This window comes from Rhea pennata, chromosome 9 (assembly GCF_028389875.1).
Source record: "Rhea pennata isolate bPtePen1 chromosome 9, bPtePen1.pri, whole genome shotgun sequence".
Taxonomy (NCBI): Eukaryota; Metazoa; Chordata; class Aves; order Rheiformes; family Rheidae; genus Rhea; species Rhea pennata.
Window position 1 is genome coordinate 12716536 of NC_084671.1, and position 16443 is coordinate 12732978.

A 16443-nucleotide genomic window follows, 5' to 3' on the forward strand; every position below is an offset into this window, starting at 1 on the left:
AGCACTGAGCTGTCAGCCTGTAAGGCAGAGAGGGCTGGGATCTCCTTTCCCTGAACACGTTCATGTCCATGCAACGTTCAGGAGACATGGGCTACTGCTTACCAACCCCACTGTGTGTGGTATAAGTGATTCACCATGCATTCATTTCTGGTCACATTTAAAACAGGCTTGAGGCATAGGTTAGTTGTAAGCTATTTGAAGTCTTCAGTCTTAAAGCAACATCAGACGGGACAGAAAATGTATCATGCTCAGAAAAATCAGTGAGATTTGTTTTTCTCTTTTAAAACTAACATTAAAAAAAAAAATCCAAACTGGAAGCATTTGCTGCCTTCTCTGTGGTCAGGACACCTGTCTGCCTCTTTAGTGTTACTTGATACGGGCTTACAAAGCTTAGAAAAATGTTAACATGGAATTTTTTTCATGGCAAGTATGAAAGGAATATCCAGCCTCAGTGAAGGCAGGTCCTGAGCAAGCTTTCTGCATGTCTAGTGCTTTTGTCCGGATCTGAAACAGCTGCTGCAGTTCTTCCCGTCGCTCCTCTTCTTCCGCTGCGGCCAGGGAGAGCAAAGCTGTGACCCTGCCTGTCCCCGTTCTACGGAGCAAGATAGTGGCTGTTGGGTTAATGGGTTTTAGCCTGGCATCTTAAAGAAATGTGTGTGGCTGGCTGTGTCTCTTTCCCTTCTGTTTCATGATTTTAACTGGTTGGTTCATCTCAGCCACATTTTTTAAAGGATAGTTAAGTTTTAGGAAAGAGAGAGTGAGCATTCAGATAGGTTGAATTGGAGGTAACCCTGGTTTGCGCCTCTCATCCTTGCATAGTCGAGAACCTAGCAGACCAGGAAACCTGGAGGAGGCAGGCAGTGATTGTTGCAGGAACTGAACCTTTCCCTAGTACCACTAGTATTTTATACTTGCTTATTTCTTCTCCAGGATGGAGATGAAAGCAAATGTAAAACATTAGAGCTAGGCTCAGATATCAGTGAGAAGTGTGAGAGGCTGCTGCTTAAAAGCAGCCTGTGATAAAGCAGAGCCTCGTGTTTTCTTTTTAGCGAGACCTTTTTGAAGGCACAGAGACATCCAGAAGGAAGTGTGGCCTGGAGGTGGAGGTAGAGTTCAGACTGTCTGGACATGTCACTTATTTTTTCCGCAGTGGACATGTGTTTAAAGCATCTAATCTCAGCTGTAGTTCTTCTTGGTGTTCGCATGGCAAAACCGACACCGGGCGAGTGACTCACCGGTGGCCTGAGCGGAGAAGGAAGTGGTCTCCTCCAGCTCGGGAAGAAGAGGCCCTTTAAGCATGAGAGGCAGAAGGGTGTCTGGTCAGGGTCTGAAAGAGACTTTGTTACCCAGAGCCATTACGTCAGTGCCTTTCACCAGCTCTAAACTGATTTAAAGCAAGTAGCTTCTCTCTCAAATAAACCTCAGTTACTCCGATGCCTACTCAGATTTAATCTCTCCTGAGAACAAGTGAAAAGCCCTTATATGGATCAAAATAGGGACGGCCTGACCTATGAGTTGTGTCAGAGGGGAAAAAAAGCCGTGATCTGCAGGGGAGGGTAGCTGGCTTACAGGACCCGGTGGAGTTGTTTTCTTTGCAAGGTGACATAGCCAGCTTGATTTACTTCTGCTTTTGCTATGAGCAGAATTTGATTCACACCTTTCTGTTTCCACCCACAGAGATCCCTCAGCACATCCTGTGTGCACATCTCACCCTGCCCCTGGAGGGACTGCCTCGCTCCCAGGTGAGGAGGGAATTTGCTCTTGGGGCTTTTGCACCCTGCTGAGTCTGGGTACAGTGTGCAGACTCTGGGACCAGGTTTGCTATGTGTAATTTGGTTGTTCAGCCAAGATGTACAGTCATTTCTCCAGCGTCTGGGGTAGCAGAGGCTAGGGTACGCCAAGAGGCAGGAGACTCCAGGTGTTTTTACCATTTCTGGGTCCAAACTGGGTCAGGATCTGGAAGGAACAAAGTAGCTCACCCTTTTGGGAATGGGGGTGTTGCATGGAAACTACTGAGTGGTGCCATGCAGACCTAGGTCAGTCTAGCTGGCTGTATTAGTTTAACTTCTTTTTAAATAAGACTTTCCTGTTTGTGGGTTTGAATTTGCTTCCCATCCATGGCATGGCTGTCTACGAACTGACTGTATTATTAAATCTAACAGTAATTCAGTGTACAAAAGCAGGAAAATATTTAAGTGTATTTAGAATAACCCAAATAGAAATGTATGTGAGAAGCAAGATAATTTATTCTTCAAAATTACCAGTTCCATTAAATTCACTGGAGACACTTAGCCACAACTTAAAGATCAGCCCGAAAAAAACTCTCTAAACCTCAATAAGGGTCCTTTATTGATTTCTATGTAGGACTAGACTGTGTTTCCTGTCCATCCCATGATATGGTCATTAAATTCCAGTGAGGGTGAACCTTCAGGTAAAGTTGCTAAAAAGGGAGCAGTGTCAGGTTAGTAGATCTGTCCTCAAGCCTTAATCAATTGCGACATTCCAGGAGGCAAAAGAGATGTTAGAGATGCTACGAAGTCAAGGTAATTGGGTGAAGAAAGGAGAGAGCAGCCCCTTTGAGAAGCAGATAATGAATAAGCAGAGATAGCTGGTGGCTTAGGCTTTATGATCCCGTTTCATTTTGAGTGAGCGTGCCTTGCCAGTATTTGACAAGAATGGGAAGAAAAGGGAGAGCGTGGTTTATAAATGCTCAGTGGTCCAGGATATTCCCCACAACAGGAGGAAGAAAAATGTTTTAAGAAGGTGCAGTGGCTCTGCGGAGCCTCTGTTGCAGTGATATTTCAGTGAGTCTGGTGGGAGCACCACAAGTCATATGTGGTGTGAGCGCAGGGAGCTTTATTGCCAGCCAGCGTGGGTTCAGAGTGATCTATTTCTGATCCATGAGTGTTGAATTTGTTCTTCCTTGGGTGCAGCATAGGCCATTGTGCTTTGGTTTGCTGTGGGCTTATTTTCACATCAGTTAGAGGTTGTTGCAGGACCAAGACCACTAGATCCAGCCAACTTGGTGGTTTGAGCTGGTGGAGCTATTCATTTGCCCTGATGTTACATGACTTGAGGAATGTCAGCTGCCTGTATGTTTGCTCACCAGGAATGACTCTCCTCGTTGAGGCTGTGTAGTAGAGTGCTTTGAAACTTTTCTGGAGTACATGGGAATACCAATTACTGCTAACTCTGGAGGTAGCAGGATCTTCTCTTGGAGCAGTCTAGTGGAAACCTGCCCAATAACACAGTGCAATTCCAGTGCAGAAGTTGGGAGTGCTTCTTCTTTGCCCTCTGATGTCACCAAATATGAGTGCAGTGTCATTCTGCCCTTTCAACAGGGCAGTGCACATCCCTCCTTTCTCCCTTTACCGCCCCCACCTTTTCTTTTGTCCTCTAAATTATGGCTAGCTAGAGATGAGCTTTCAGCATCCTGTTTACTGCAAACAGTTGGGAACATTAATAAATGGTGAAAAAGAAAGACTGACAAGGGATTAATAAACAGAGGACAGGAGATTAATAGCAAGACAGTAGAATTTGCTTCAAGGCCTGGTCTTCCCGATTTGCCATTAATTGAGAATTAATGGCAGTAGTTCTATTTGTTTCACTCTTTCTGTGCCAGGCTTTCCTGGGTAAGTCTAATAAATGCTGTAAATATGAAATCTAGGGAGAAGCCCACTCTCTCAGACTGGTGACCAAATGAGAAGGTATTCATTTTGCTTTCTATTAAAAGCTTAAGCAACAGCATCAATGTATTTGTGAATTGTGAGGTCAAATGTTCAGGTGCTTACAACTCCTCAAGAAAAAAAAAACATATCAGAAAATGTATCTTGCCAAGCAAGCTGTCTCCAACAAATTGTTTGTTACTCTGTGCCCTGTGCAAGAGATTGATTTCTGCTCTTTTGACTGGGTTTTCAGCTTTGTTCCTGTGGAAAATTGGGCTCTTGACCTATTGCATCTGGCCTCTAATTAGGCTTCGCATGAGATTAGATCATTGCAAGAAAACTCTAACTTTGCTAAGCCTATTCCTTGTTAAATTTGTTCCAGAACTGTATAACTGCATTACAGAAAGTTTTTATTCTGGTAGAAAGACACATGCTGTTCTGGGTGTCCTATATAGAAGGTCAATCTCAAACTTGTATCTTAAAAAAGGTTGAAATTGCAAAGTCAAGCACTGCAGTAATCCTTTGGCATCTGCCCTCACGTATCTTGATAACCTTTGAGAACGTGACCCTGGGCTCCTCCCTCCATGCCTAGGATTATATCAACATGTGGGTATGTGTTTGGCCATTTTGGGGAGGAGGCAGCTGTGTCCCCACAATGGTGAATGTGATGAAAACAGGGCTAAAATCAGACCTTTATGCTGCAATGGCTGAATTTCTTTTCCAAAGAAGAAAGGCTGTGCACTGTTTCAGTGTCACTGTAATAAAGCTGCTCCCATCTTCTGTGCTCTTGCATTTGGTGCCCTTGGCTTTTCAGAAGTTAATTGATTTGTCCATATTATGATTCTCTCTCTAATTTTATTTGTGTAAAGAAGAACATGCACTAATCTTTCTCCAGAGAAATGGTTCACACTGCTCCGCTTTGAACGTTGGCCTCAGGTCTGCCGCATTTCTTAATGAGTCTCTAATTGAACAGCTATGGTTCCCACACGCTCCGACCTTGACACGCGTACTCATACACCCGCATGTTCGCTTCCAGTTGAACCTAGAGGTCTGCCCCCTGCACGTGCATGCACACACACACACACACACACACAGTGCTTTGAGATCCGCAGCAGCAGCACAAGCCTTGTGTCTTCCTAGGAAGCCTAGCCCTAATGCATGGGAGGGGGCTGTATATCTGCAGAAACGTGCAGGATACCTGATGGATTTGACGTCAGATGAGCTGTCCGGTGAATCGGAAAGGCTGTAACCTTTTTAGTGCAGTGCCCCTGCCCTTGGCTCATTTAACGTGCTTCTCCGGAAGCCTGAATTCCTACAGGCTGCATTACCCAGTGGGCGCCGTTCCCTCCGTCCGGACCTGTGCTAGCGCTGAGTATGCAGACAAACACCAACACTGAATTCCTCCCTGGGATTCCAAGTGCTGCCAGATCTCTGATAGCTTGTTTTTAGTGAAGATTCCTCGTGCAATTCCTAGAATATCTTGCAGTGCAGAAAATGAGCTGTGCATGTATTTTGCGGTGGGCTGAATTCTCCCTGCTCTTTGCAGTCCCCTCTGCGAATGGAGAGGAAAGGGAGGGGAAAGCAGCTGACTGCTTTTTTGTTGTTGTTGTTTTTCTGTTTGACTCCTGTGAAATATGCAGTGATCAATCGCTCACAACTAACAAAATGTTTTTGTTTCTCTTTGCAAAAGCATATGGGAACGACAGGAAAAGCATATGGGTGTTTTTAGGCAAGCATGTTGGTGAATGGACAAATTATAGTGGTGCCAATATGTTTTGGATATCTGGCTAGACCACTACTACTACGACACTTGCTGGCACACAAACCCATTCACAAGATTTCCAGCATATGAGTGGGTATGTAGCTACTCTTAGGGAAACACAGACGATGTTGGATCAGACCCATGTTAAAATAACATTGTGATCCATCTTCAGTGTGCGTGACTGCCTCGCCAAGTCCCAGACCAGGTTCAGTGCTCATGTTTATGGCGGTATATCCATTTTCTTGGTAGACTGAGCCCAGAGATCCACTTGCAGCTGGCTGCAAGTAATGGTGATGGTAATCATTTTTTCATCTAAAATGCTTGACTGCAAGCCCTGATAACGGCCAGGCATATTGCAAACAGGCTCGGCACCTCTGGTTTTCCGTGCTGCTCTGTCAGCCCTCTCTATTCAGTGGGGCTTTATTTTTAATTTCTCTATCGTGTGTGCTGCTTTTGAGGAAATGCAGTGCAATGCAAAACATTTGCATTGCTTCTGAGCCCAGCCCTTTCTTGTGTCAATACTGATGAGTCAGAGAAAGGGACCCAAGAGCCAAGAGAGAGATATCGGGGTTGGGAGGGAGATGTATGAAGTGCATTAAGCAGTCTTGACTGGCAACCAAGTTTTGGTGGCTCATAGCATCTTGACCGCTGGAGTTGCACTCCTGCAGACTCCCCCTTGCAAGCGGATGTCCTTGATTAGCTGGGTCTGTGCAGCCACTTTTCCCTGGCCCTGGCCACGTGGGAGTGCTCAGTCCCTCAGGATGGGAGGCCCTGTGGGCAACGCTGGTGTGTGAGCCTCCAGCAGCGGCAGTGGCACTGCAGCCCCCATTCAAATTTCAGCAGGTGCTAGAGGACCCAGCAGAGAGAGAGAGGTTTCAGTGCATGGGCATGGTGGTTGAGAGGCATCTCCTGCCATTACAAGCTTGCAGTCTGATAGACAAAACAGAGTTGCAGAGAAAGGTGGAACGCACCTGGATTGCCAGGGAAGATGGGCAGAAATTGACCTTGGGGTGCAATTTCGTGAACAGCTTATGCCAGTCTAAGTTGGTACTGCTGCTAGAAGAGGGGGGTCCAGGTCTCCCTGTGGCCCCAACGCTCAATTCTGCCCATACGTTTGCTTTTATCTTTCACAGGTGCTAATGATCGGAAAGAGGAAGGAGCAAAACACAGTTAGGGACTGCATGGATAAGTAAGGTGCACAGCCACGTGGACATCGCTTTGTTTATTTTGGTTATGACCGTCCCCTTTCTGATATTCTGAGTGGTAATTCAGCACCTTTTAGTGTTCCTCCCCTTACGCCAACTTCTGGATGATTTGCCACTGAGTAATTTTACATTATTTAATGTAGCCACTTTCCTTATAGCTCTTTTGTTCCGAGAGACAATTCCCTATTTTATTATGCAAACAGCACATTAAGATTCTTGTGGGCCGAAGTTCCCAGCAGCGCTAGAGATGATAGCAAAGAAGTAGGTTATTTTAGAAATAATGATTCTCTTCTCTAGAAGCCTTCTTGGAGTTCTGCTTTAACTGCTTTTGATATTATAAGTGTTTTTTTTTTTTTTTAAAAAAATCCAGTACTTCCTAAATGTTATAGAGCTCAAAAAATACACTGTATGCCTTGTCACAATATTTAATACAGAGTGCTATTTACAGTAATGAATCAAAATGTCAGTTTTTAAAATATGAACTGTCAGAGTGTTCCTACTTTGCAGAAAACTTTGATATGACAGTTTGTTAATCATATGACTATTACATCAAATGTGTCTCGGAGCACTTCTGCTCAACAAAGTCTTTTTATTTTGTCGTCTTCTTTTCACTGCTAATTTTGGTAGAGTTGTTTTGACTGAATGCACTTTGATTAGAGGTACGTAAAACCCAGAGGTGAATGCCTTTGTTATTGCTCCGTATTTACAGACGGGATGTACCGGGGCTGGTGTTCACGCTGATCATGTTTGCCTAGTCTTGTCGATGGGGCAGCGTAGTGACCGGGTTGGATCACCGTTACTGTGTTCCCCTAGCGTTTGCTTGGGTCCAGGAGGCAGTGCTGGTGGAAATGAGCCGTGTCTGAGCTTCAGCATGCCTCTGCCTCTGTGGCAGCCCGGATAAAACTGCCCAGGAGAAATGAGAATCTGGCCTGTATAGTAACATTTCCACACTCTATAGCGTTAGCAAGAAGGAACAAGCAAAACAAAGATTTCAAGGTCTACTTGTTAATCTTTTTGGTTTTTTTGTGACCTTAATGGGTCACTTGTGTAGGGAACAGGTTGGTATTGCTATTTGGAAGAGTAAGAGGCACAGGGCTCGATATAGCAAGTCTCTCTCCCCAGCGGCTTTGCTTACTTTGGACAGTGACTGAGATCAGTAAACCTGCTATGCCCTGAACTCCCCTCTGTGAATTTAGACCAGAGGTACCTACCCTCTTTTGTTTTTATGCTTGCTTATATGCAAACTGGGAGTAACTACTTGGTGCTAGTTAACTCATCAGGGTCTCAGCAGGGCAAATTAGATAAACTACTGCGCTCCATGAAGATGGGGAGAGGGGTTATATTGAGAAATGTGCTTTACAAAAGAGCTTTGGGAAGGAGAGGAGTATGAGATGTTCCTATAAAGATCAGAGGCCAGAGAGGAATCTGAGAAGGGGTACAATCCTGTACCTTTGCCCATAATGTGTTTGTGTCGCATTGCCTGGGGCATCGGATGAATTCCCACTGCTCAGTAAAACTTGCAGCGTTACGATTGCATGACTCTTACAAGTGCAGTATTTCTGATCTGGAATTTGCCCAGCCTGGCTATGGGAATAGGAGGAGTCTGAAAAGGCAAAAGTTGTGCATCAGCAGTCCAGAAAAGAGGAGCGTGAGCAATGAAAGACGGGAATCGAGTGTGTCTGGTTGATGGTGGTGTTTGACTGGGCCTCATTGGCTTGACCCTTCAGCAAGGCATACGTGTGAAAATGTGTGAAAGCAGCCTCAGCGAGCGAGTTGAGATTGTTGCTGAAGAGTCGTAAGAGTTTGTTTTCAGAGATGTAATCGCGTATTTAAGTGCTCTTTCGAATAGCAGGTGAGGCAGCTCCACAGGGGAAGTCTGGGAGCTGGCTGTGTCTGAAGTTGAGCGTGGAAAGGAGTGAGACCTTCTCCACGGAAAGAGATTTAGGAAGGTGACGCTCTTGCCATAGCATCTGTCGCAGCGAATGCATCCCTGGCTCGTGCAGGAGCGCGAGGGGCACGGAGGTGGTCGGAGTCGACGGCTGAGGGGGAGGAGGCACATGAGGCTGTTCCCACGGGGCGAGCTGCTGGAGCGAAGGCTCCTGCTGTGTCCCGGCGGAGGGGCCAGGGCCGAACAGCTGACAGCCAGAAAGCCTGCTAAAGCCGCAAGGCGGAGTGAGCCGCCAAGAGGCTTCTCAACACCAAGAAATGGTGGTGGTGGCAAAGGTGGGTGAGATGCCATCAGAGCTGGGAGGTGCCATCAGATGCCACCTCCCAAAGGTATGAAAGTATACTTTTGTCAACTTCATTAAGCTAGTTCTGTTGCTTGCTGCATTTCCTCATTCCGTAGAGGAAAATTGATTATTATTCAATTTTCATTTTAGATGAACCACATTGTTAGCATGATGATTTTTCTTTCATTATCATTATTGCAATGGATGGAAAAGGAACTCTTAACAGATGTATGATTAGCAGGGCATGAAATTAAAAATCTTTGTGTACAAGGGAAAGGTTGTTTACTACCAAATTCCTCATTTGAAAATTAAGCGATATTAAGATGGGCCAAGAGATTCTGTACCAGGCATGTTTCCTCCTCTCTTTCTCTCTCAGCACTGGCAGAAAAGTACCCATGTTTTAATTGTTACCTTCATTAAATAATAATAATAATAATGCAACTGAAGATCAGTACCTCCCTTTGTAAGCAGGTTATCTGAAGAGCTTGTTCTCTTGCTTTGTCACAGACAGTGTCAATTTAGGAAAATATTTTGACTGATTCTTAAGCCACATTGATTAGGGCAAACTGAATGTTTTCTATCAAAACCCTTTTGGATGGAAAATAAGATTTTGATTGAATAATTCTGAATGTGGATGTGTGCATATATGAAAAGCATTTGCTGTCAAAATGCTGAAAAACATACATTTGGTATCACTGGTATTCTGTACCCAGCTCTTTGCTTCTGTTTGTGGGCCAGGTCTTTTAGCCGAGCTGTGTCCCCGATCTCCCGTTAGGCTGTTCAACCTGGGACTCCCGAATGCAGCAGGAGGGCTTGGCAGAGTGCAATGCCCCAGTGCTGCCTGGGGCACCTGGCCGGTCTGTAGGGCGCGTTTCAAAATTGCAGAACAGCTGGCCTGACCTGCAAATACCTGAAACACTGGAATGGCAGTTTCACATGCTAATGCTTGTAGATTGCCGTAGAAAGTCATCAGCATTTGACTTTTCTGTAAAAAAGTGTTTTCTTCCCATAGAAAATATCTGTCCTTTTTTTTCCCTGTTTTTCATGATAATGAAATTTTTAGTTTGAGGACATGATTGGTCTTCATGCGAGCTCTACCTGTGATTCATTATTTTCAATAAGAAGTGCTCTTTTTTTCTTCTTTTTTTCTTTTTTTCTTTTTTCTTTTTTTCCCCCTAAATCTGGTAATGAATTTTGAAAGAACTAGATTAAGAAGTTTGTATCAGAAACATATTAGATATCTGTGTTATGCTGTTGAGATAATACTGGTCCTACTTAGGATTGAATGTACTGATTTCCCAGGTACTTTGGGTTTCACACCTATCTTGTTCTATTCTTTTTATCTTCTAAAGACTCTGTGGCCAAGTTCAAGGATGATGTAAGCTGAAATCTTTAGGACTACTCACGTGTAAAGTTTCACTTGGGTAAGTGTTTGCAAGATCCATACCTGAGGCAGCAGCGTGATGAATTCTGTGTGCTGAGCCTGCATGGCACTGAACAGAAAATAGGAAGAGGGCCGAAAGATTGTTCGTGTGCTCGGGGAACAATTGAGACAGAAAATTGCTTCCAGGATTTCTTCACTTTTCCGCAGAGGGTAATTAGCCTGTTTAATTCTCTGCCACAGGAAATACTGCCTGAATCTGTTTCCCAAAGACAGAAAGTAAAGTTTAGATAGCATCCTGAATACCAAAGGTACTGCAAAGTAGAAGCTGTCACTTACTCTACTTTTTAGTGTAGTGGCTGCTGTATGTGCAATAGGCATGCAAATAGTACAGCAGGTAATTGCGTATGGTCTTGGATACCCATTTCGTATGATCCTAGTGCATGGCTGAACTGATTGCTGGACTTCAGTGCTGTAAATGAAGAGGCAGGTTTGTATGCTGAGATTGTAAGTGGAGTTTTGCTTAGTATTGTGCTCAGGTTGGAAGCTTGAGGCTGAAGGAAGGATTAGAACAACTGCAGTAAGATGATGGGTGTTGGGTAATTTCAGTCTTCTTGGTTCAGTTTCTATCTTGGTTCCATAAACTTATGCAAATCTCTTCATATTTTTCATTTTATTTGTTCACCTGGAAAATGAGGTAGCACTTAGGCTACTTGCAGAGTCTGTGTTAATGAAATTTTAACTGAGGCCTTTCAACTGCAATTCTCATTGCAGCTTTTAGGGGCTATTATTTTTATTTCTTACTTGAATGAGAATAGTTGTGCCCAGATCACAATGTGTACATTATACCTGCTGGGTACCAAAATTTGTTTCCTAATTTTCTATTAATGTATCGTACAGGGCCTTGAGGGTCTTGAGCAGCTAGAAGGGAAAAGAATAACAGAGAATGAAGTTGATGTTTGGTTATGAGCTCTGCTCATGATTGTTCCTGTCCGTTCATCTAGCTAGTGTTTGCTTTTGTACAGTATTTGTCTGTGTCTGTGCTTCTGTGTGCATGGGGAAAAGGAGGACAAATATCACTGGAGTGGATTGGCATTAAAAAATAGTTAACTGATCAAAGCCATAAAGCTTGTCCAAGTGAATTCTTTAGAGAAATAGCTTTGAATTTCTTAAGCAGCCGCAGGCCATAACAGCGAAGTACTATCATTCAGAGATGCAAAAAATCCCCTTCTGTTGGAGGATTGGACCTATTTGTTCCATTTTAGGAGGGTGTTCTAACTGTTTTCTTAGTTTTCTTCAGAACAGTTTAACTGCTCTCCATCATGTGCCTCTGCCAGCTGAGATAGCTTAGTTCCTTCCCTCCTTTCCTGCCCTATTTCTTTCTCCATTAGTTTTAACTCCTACCTTGAAATCTATATATCCGTACTTTGCATTTTAGATTCCTTTCAGCTCTGTACAGTTTGTGGTGAGATAGCCCTTACAGAGTTCTTTACATCTCTTTAGCTTGAAATACTATGAAGAGGGGCTAAGTGTTATCCTCAGAGTATGAGCAGAAGTGATAGAGAGGGTACAGAGGGACAGTGGAATTTAGGAAGACCTCACACTTGCTTGGCATGGCACAAAAGGATGGGAATAGAGCTCATTTCCCAGCACCCCATCCTCTGCCTCAGCTGCAGCATCGTTCCTCTCCCTGGCAGGAATGCCTGTCCCTTCTGTGTCTGCAGAGCAGGTGGTGAGAAGTGGGAGGGAATGTCATTTTGCTTAAATGGACCAAAGAAAGAGGTTGGTTGGTTGGTTATTTTTTTTTTTTTTTTTTTTTTTTTTTTTTTTTTACTTCTCAGAGAAAGTTTCTGAAGACTCATAAAGTAAGCTGGGCAACCACCTTCTGGGAATTGGACAAAGAAATTTGCTTTATGCTTTTTTACATAAGATAAAAGTCTTTTCTACAGTTTTGTTCCCTGCCCCAAGATGTATAAAAGAGTGAAATGTTGTTTGGTCCATACACAGAATATTTGGATGGTAAAAGTTACGAAGTAGCCAGTTTTTATGCAGTTGATACTGGTACTAGCACAGTCATTGACAGAAATGAAATTATACAGTGGCTCAGAACTTGCAAAAATGGGTATGTTCCCTCAACAGACATAAGGCGCTTTGTAGCGGAAGTGCTGGTTGTTTTACAAAGACAATCTTTCCAACCTATACTCTCCAGTTCTAGAGTCTTCTCTTATTGAAAATGTTTTGCTGCCTAATACTTGCTAAGTTTTTGATCAATTTTCCCTGGGTGCTTTTCAGGCAGAGAATCTCACTCCTGCTTCCCTTCTTAAACCTAGACACTCCTTCTCTAGATTACCCAAGTTTAATACAACCTGTTTGGTGTGTGTGTGTGTGTGTGTGTATTTTTTCCTGGTGAGTTTATGTAAGGCCTGAGTAGATTCTCCTAGAAACTGAGGTCATCTTCAAAGCAGGTGGGCAATGGATGGAGAGCAATGTTGTGACTAAGGGACTGGACTGCAGCTCTTGGAAAGGGATTAGATCCTTGCACAGGTGTGGACATGACACTTACGTGTGTCATATATACACATCCTGTGCCTGGTTTCTTTGGTAGATGTAGGAGTAATATATACACCCAAAGTCATTGGTTAGGATGGAGTCACCACTGTTCCGCTATTAAAGCAATGTAGAGCTGCATGCCTATATAGGAGAGTGCGAAGGGATTGCCAGACCCTTCCTTCTCCTCCTACTTCAGCCTCTTGTATAGGCCATGGCATACCCTCAGATGGAAGCAGCCCTCAGCCATTGATGATATGGACAGAAATTGAATCTGAAGCCAAGTCCTTTCTGCACAGGCAAAGTATTGTGAAACAGGGCAAGGGTGTGAATTTAAAGTGCAATAGCTGTTCTGACTGTACTTCTCATGTGGACAATCTTATTCTGCTCTGAGAGGGCTTTTGTGCTGTTCTGCTTAATCCATTGCCAAAGGCACTCTTAGTGCAGAAAGAAGAATGCCCACACAGGGAGTGAATAGCTTTTCCATGCTATTTCACCCTGCTGAGGAGTCCCAGGAGATGCACATGGTTTCATGTCCCCATTAATGTCACAGGAACTTACTCTTCAGCTCTTTCTTCCACCAGAGCGTTAACATGCTTTGTGCATGGGTCGTTGGCAGAATTGAATCTCCTGGACCCTTCTAGGCTGAATGAGCATTGCTCCTTTGCCTGAAGTTATGAGACTGCACTCGGTGACCTCCAAGATCTTGGGTATCTGTTGTATAGCTGCTGTTGCAATTTGGCATTCTCCATCAGCACTGACACCTTATGTGGTGCAACCTAGCTGCTGAAGAGAGCTGTTGTGAGATCATGTCTCGGTTTGTATTCTCTTCTTTTTCATATGAAATCCTCAAGCAAACCTGTGCACTGGGCTTGATTATTATCTGAATACTGCTGAACAGAAGAAAAAAAAGAAAAAAGCCCATCTGTTCTACAAAGAGGCAGTGTAAAGAGCAAGCTCTGTGACTAAATAAATTCACATCTGTTTAACAGAACCATCAAATGGCGAGCAGAGGAGCCTAATGTGAATCACATGTTGAAACCACAAGTATGAGTGAGATGAGCTGCAAAAGAGAGAGCTTGGAAGTGTTGATCCATGTGAGCAACTGTTGGTTTCTCTTTTTATTCTCTTTCTCTCTCTGAGTTTCTTGATTAAATGATGTAGAACAAAAATGATAGAGGTGTGTGCATGTGCATGTGTACGTATGTGCATACATGTGTATTCTTTGCATGATTAAATAACCTTCCTGTATCATTTTGATTGCTAGCTCATAGCAGCAATTGGAAGTCAGGAGAGCAGGGAATTGCAGTGTGGAGTGCAGAGGAGGGAGGGCCCAGCTGGTTTTCTTTGAGCTGAGGGAGAGCAGGTGAAGCCAGTCTCTGGTGGTTTTGCATCAGGAAAAATGGCCCTGAGTTTTCTTGCTTTAAAAGCTGACTTTCCTTAGAAGTGATTCCTCGGGTGGAAGTCTCTGGTGTTGTCATCTCAAGGAACCTGATGGGAGCAATCTAGAAACATCAAAGGGTAGGTTATACCTTGATACGCGAAAGTTAGTTTCAAAATAGGTAGCTCAGTATCAGTCCTAACAGACTACATCTTTCCATGGATCAATTTAGTTTGTTCCTTAGGTTTTCCCTGCAGTGTTCTAAGTCCTGCAGAAACAAAGGACGGGTCAAGTTTCTGTATTGGTTGCGTTTGCAGTTCATTTATTTTTTCTGCACCAAGAACATATCAATACCATTTTAAAATGTACTACTCTTATGACTTGGGGCAGCAGTTGCTATCTTAAAAACAGCAAAGCTTTGGGAATGTACACACAACTCAGGTGTCTCAGTTACATCAGCTGACTGGTCTCCATAGACCCTTCGAGGTCCCCTTAGAGGTTCCCCCCCCCACTAAGAGGGGGCAAGAACCTCCTCTCCCACCATATCTCATGAAAAGAAAAAATATAATAATTTGGGTCCCAAAGATGCCCATTTGTTGCTGTCTTGCCTTTTGTCCTACCTGTTTTGCAGTATAATGGGCAGGACTTGCAGGAATGAAGAGTAATTGGAGATGCATTGTTAATCCTGATTTGCACAGATATAGATCTCCTGCAGTTCAGTTTTCTTTCTTTAACTAACAAAGGGCTGTGCTCATGTAGATCACCTGGAACTTGAACTCTGCAAGAGCTTGCTGAAGGTAATGAAGTGCGTAAGGGTCTAGTGAGGTTGACAGTCCCTGTGGAATGATTAAGATGTTGACAGCTGTGTTACTTTGAAAGAGAAATGTGCCTTACATGGTGAAGGCATGCTGAAATGCCTTGCAAACGCTTGCTAGTGTGGGAGAACATGCATAGCCTTAGACCTGAGATAGAGGTAGCAACTATGTTGGAGGGAGTTGGATGAAGTGAGCTCTGTGTGCACATACCAGCAGCATGGCTTGACTACCTTAGCATAACCAGAACACAAGTAGTTGCTGATGGTGGCTAAAATACAGCAGTGTATCAGTATGCCCATCAGCAGCAATTCAGATAGTTTAAAGAGTGTGGTTCTTCCTTATCTCCCAAGATTCCCTGTGCTCACAGTTCATTTCCTTTTGTCTTCCTGCTGCTCCATTTTTCTTACAGTAAGTTCTCGAGTGGTGCCGTGAAAATAGATAAGCACTATAATACTTTCTGGAGGGTGTCAGATTTTGACCATTTCACATCGAGGGAACGAACATGTCCAGATTAGCCTGGACACTCTTCTGTCACAACAAAACTTCACACGAATTTCTGGGAAGGGGAGCAAAGGATTATTTGGATGGCCGAAAACAGAAGAGACAAATACGGTAGTAGTGGAGTAAACGGAGGGACTGTTTCAATATGAGATGATTGTTTAGCAAAATTATTGGGCCAGTGTACTTGCCTGACTGTGTTAACTTCAGTGCTGGTACTCTGTTTTGAATCAGCTGAGGAATTGTCCCTTAGAGCTTTGAGTTCTTGAGTGAACAGACACTAAGCTCATAGGGAACAACAGTAGTTTCCCAGGTTGGTGCTCAGTAGTTTGAGTTTCAAAGAAGAATTGAGAACTGAGTCCAGAGCACAGTCAGAAGTTTCTTTTCAGAGCAAAACTAACGTCCTACGGTTAATAAAAGATAGCCTCGTCTTGGTGTGCTTTGACACAAGGCCTCTGGTGTTAATATTTCTCTTCACTCATTTCCCCGTGCTTCTGTAACATCCCTCTTCTCAGTGGGCTGAACTATGAATTCACTGCAAACAGTACAGCTATACGTAAAATCGTGTTACGATGTCCTCTCCTATCCATGTGTCCATGGGCGTTCAGGAGTTCTGATTTAGGCACCATTTCAAAGTATATCTTTTGTTTCTCAGTGTGCTGTCCTTCCTTGACAAAAGGACCTGGAGTTGATGGTGGATGCCAAAGGGAATATGAGTCAGCTGTGTGTTTTCATTGCAGATGAAGCAAACTGCATATGACTGAGCCAGGTCAAGTTTGGCTAGTAAATTGAGGGGAGTTATTGTTCCACTTTACTCCATGTTGGTCAGTCTGGCAATCTTGGGTCTCCCAGCTCAAGCTGAATGTTGAAAAACAGGAGAGAGTCCAGAGGAGGGCTACCAAGATAGTGAAGGGCTTGGAGAATGTGGCCTGCAAGAAGGGGTTGAGAGAGTTGGACT

General features: G+C 43.8%; 1 protein-coding gene across 9 annotated transcripts in view; it reads left to right on the forward strand.

Moving 5' to 3' along the window:
* LPP (LIM domain containing preferred translocation partner in lipoma) overlaps window positions 1–16443 on the forward strand; it is a 354330-nt gene that overhangs the window by 110494 nt on the left and 227393 nt on the right. For 5 of the 9 annotated variants that reach the window (XM_062582808.1, XM_062582810.1, XM_062582806.1 and 2 more), the window contains one exon: window positions 1678–1742. The exons of the other annotated variants lie outside the window; for them this stretch is intronic. The gene's annotated coding sequence lies outside the window, so the exon portion shown is untranslated. The remainder of the gene's footprint in view (window positions 1–1677; window positions 1743–16443) is intronic. 9 annotated transcript variants of the gene reach the window in all.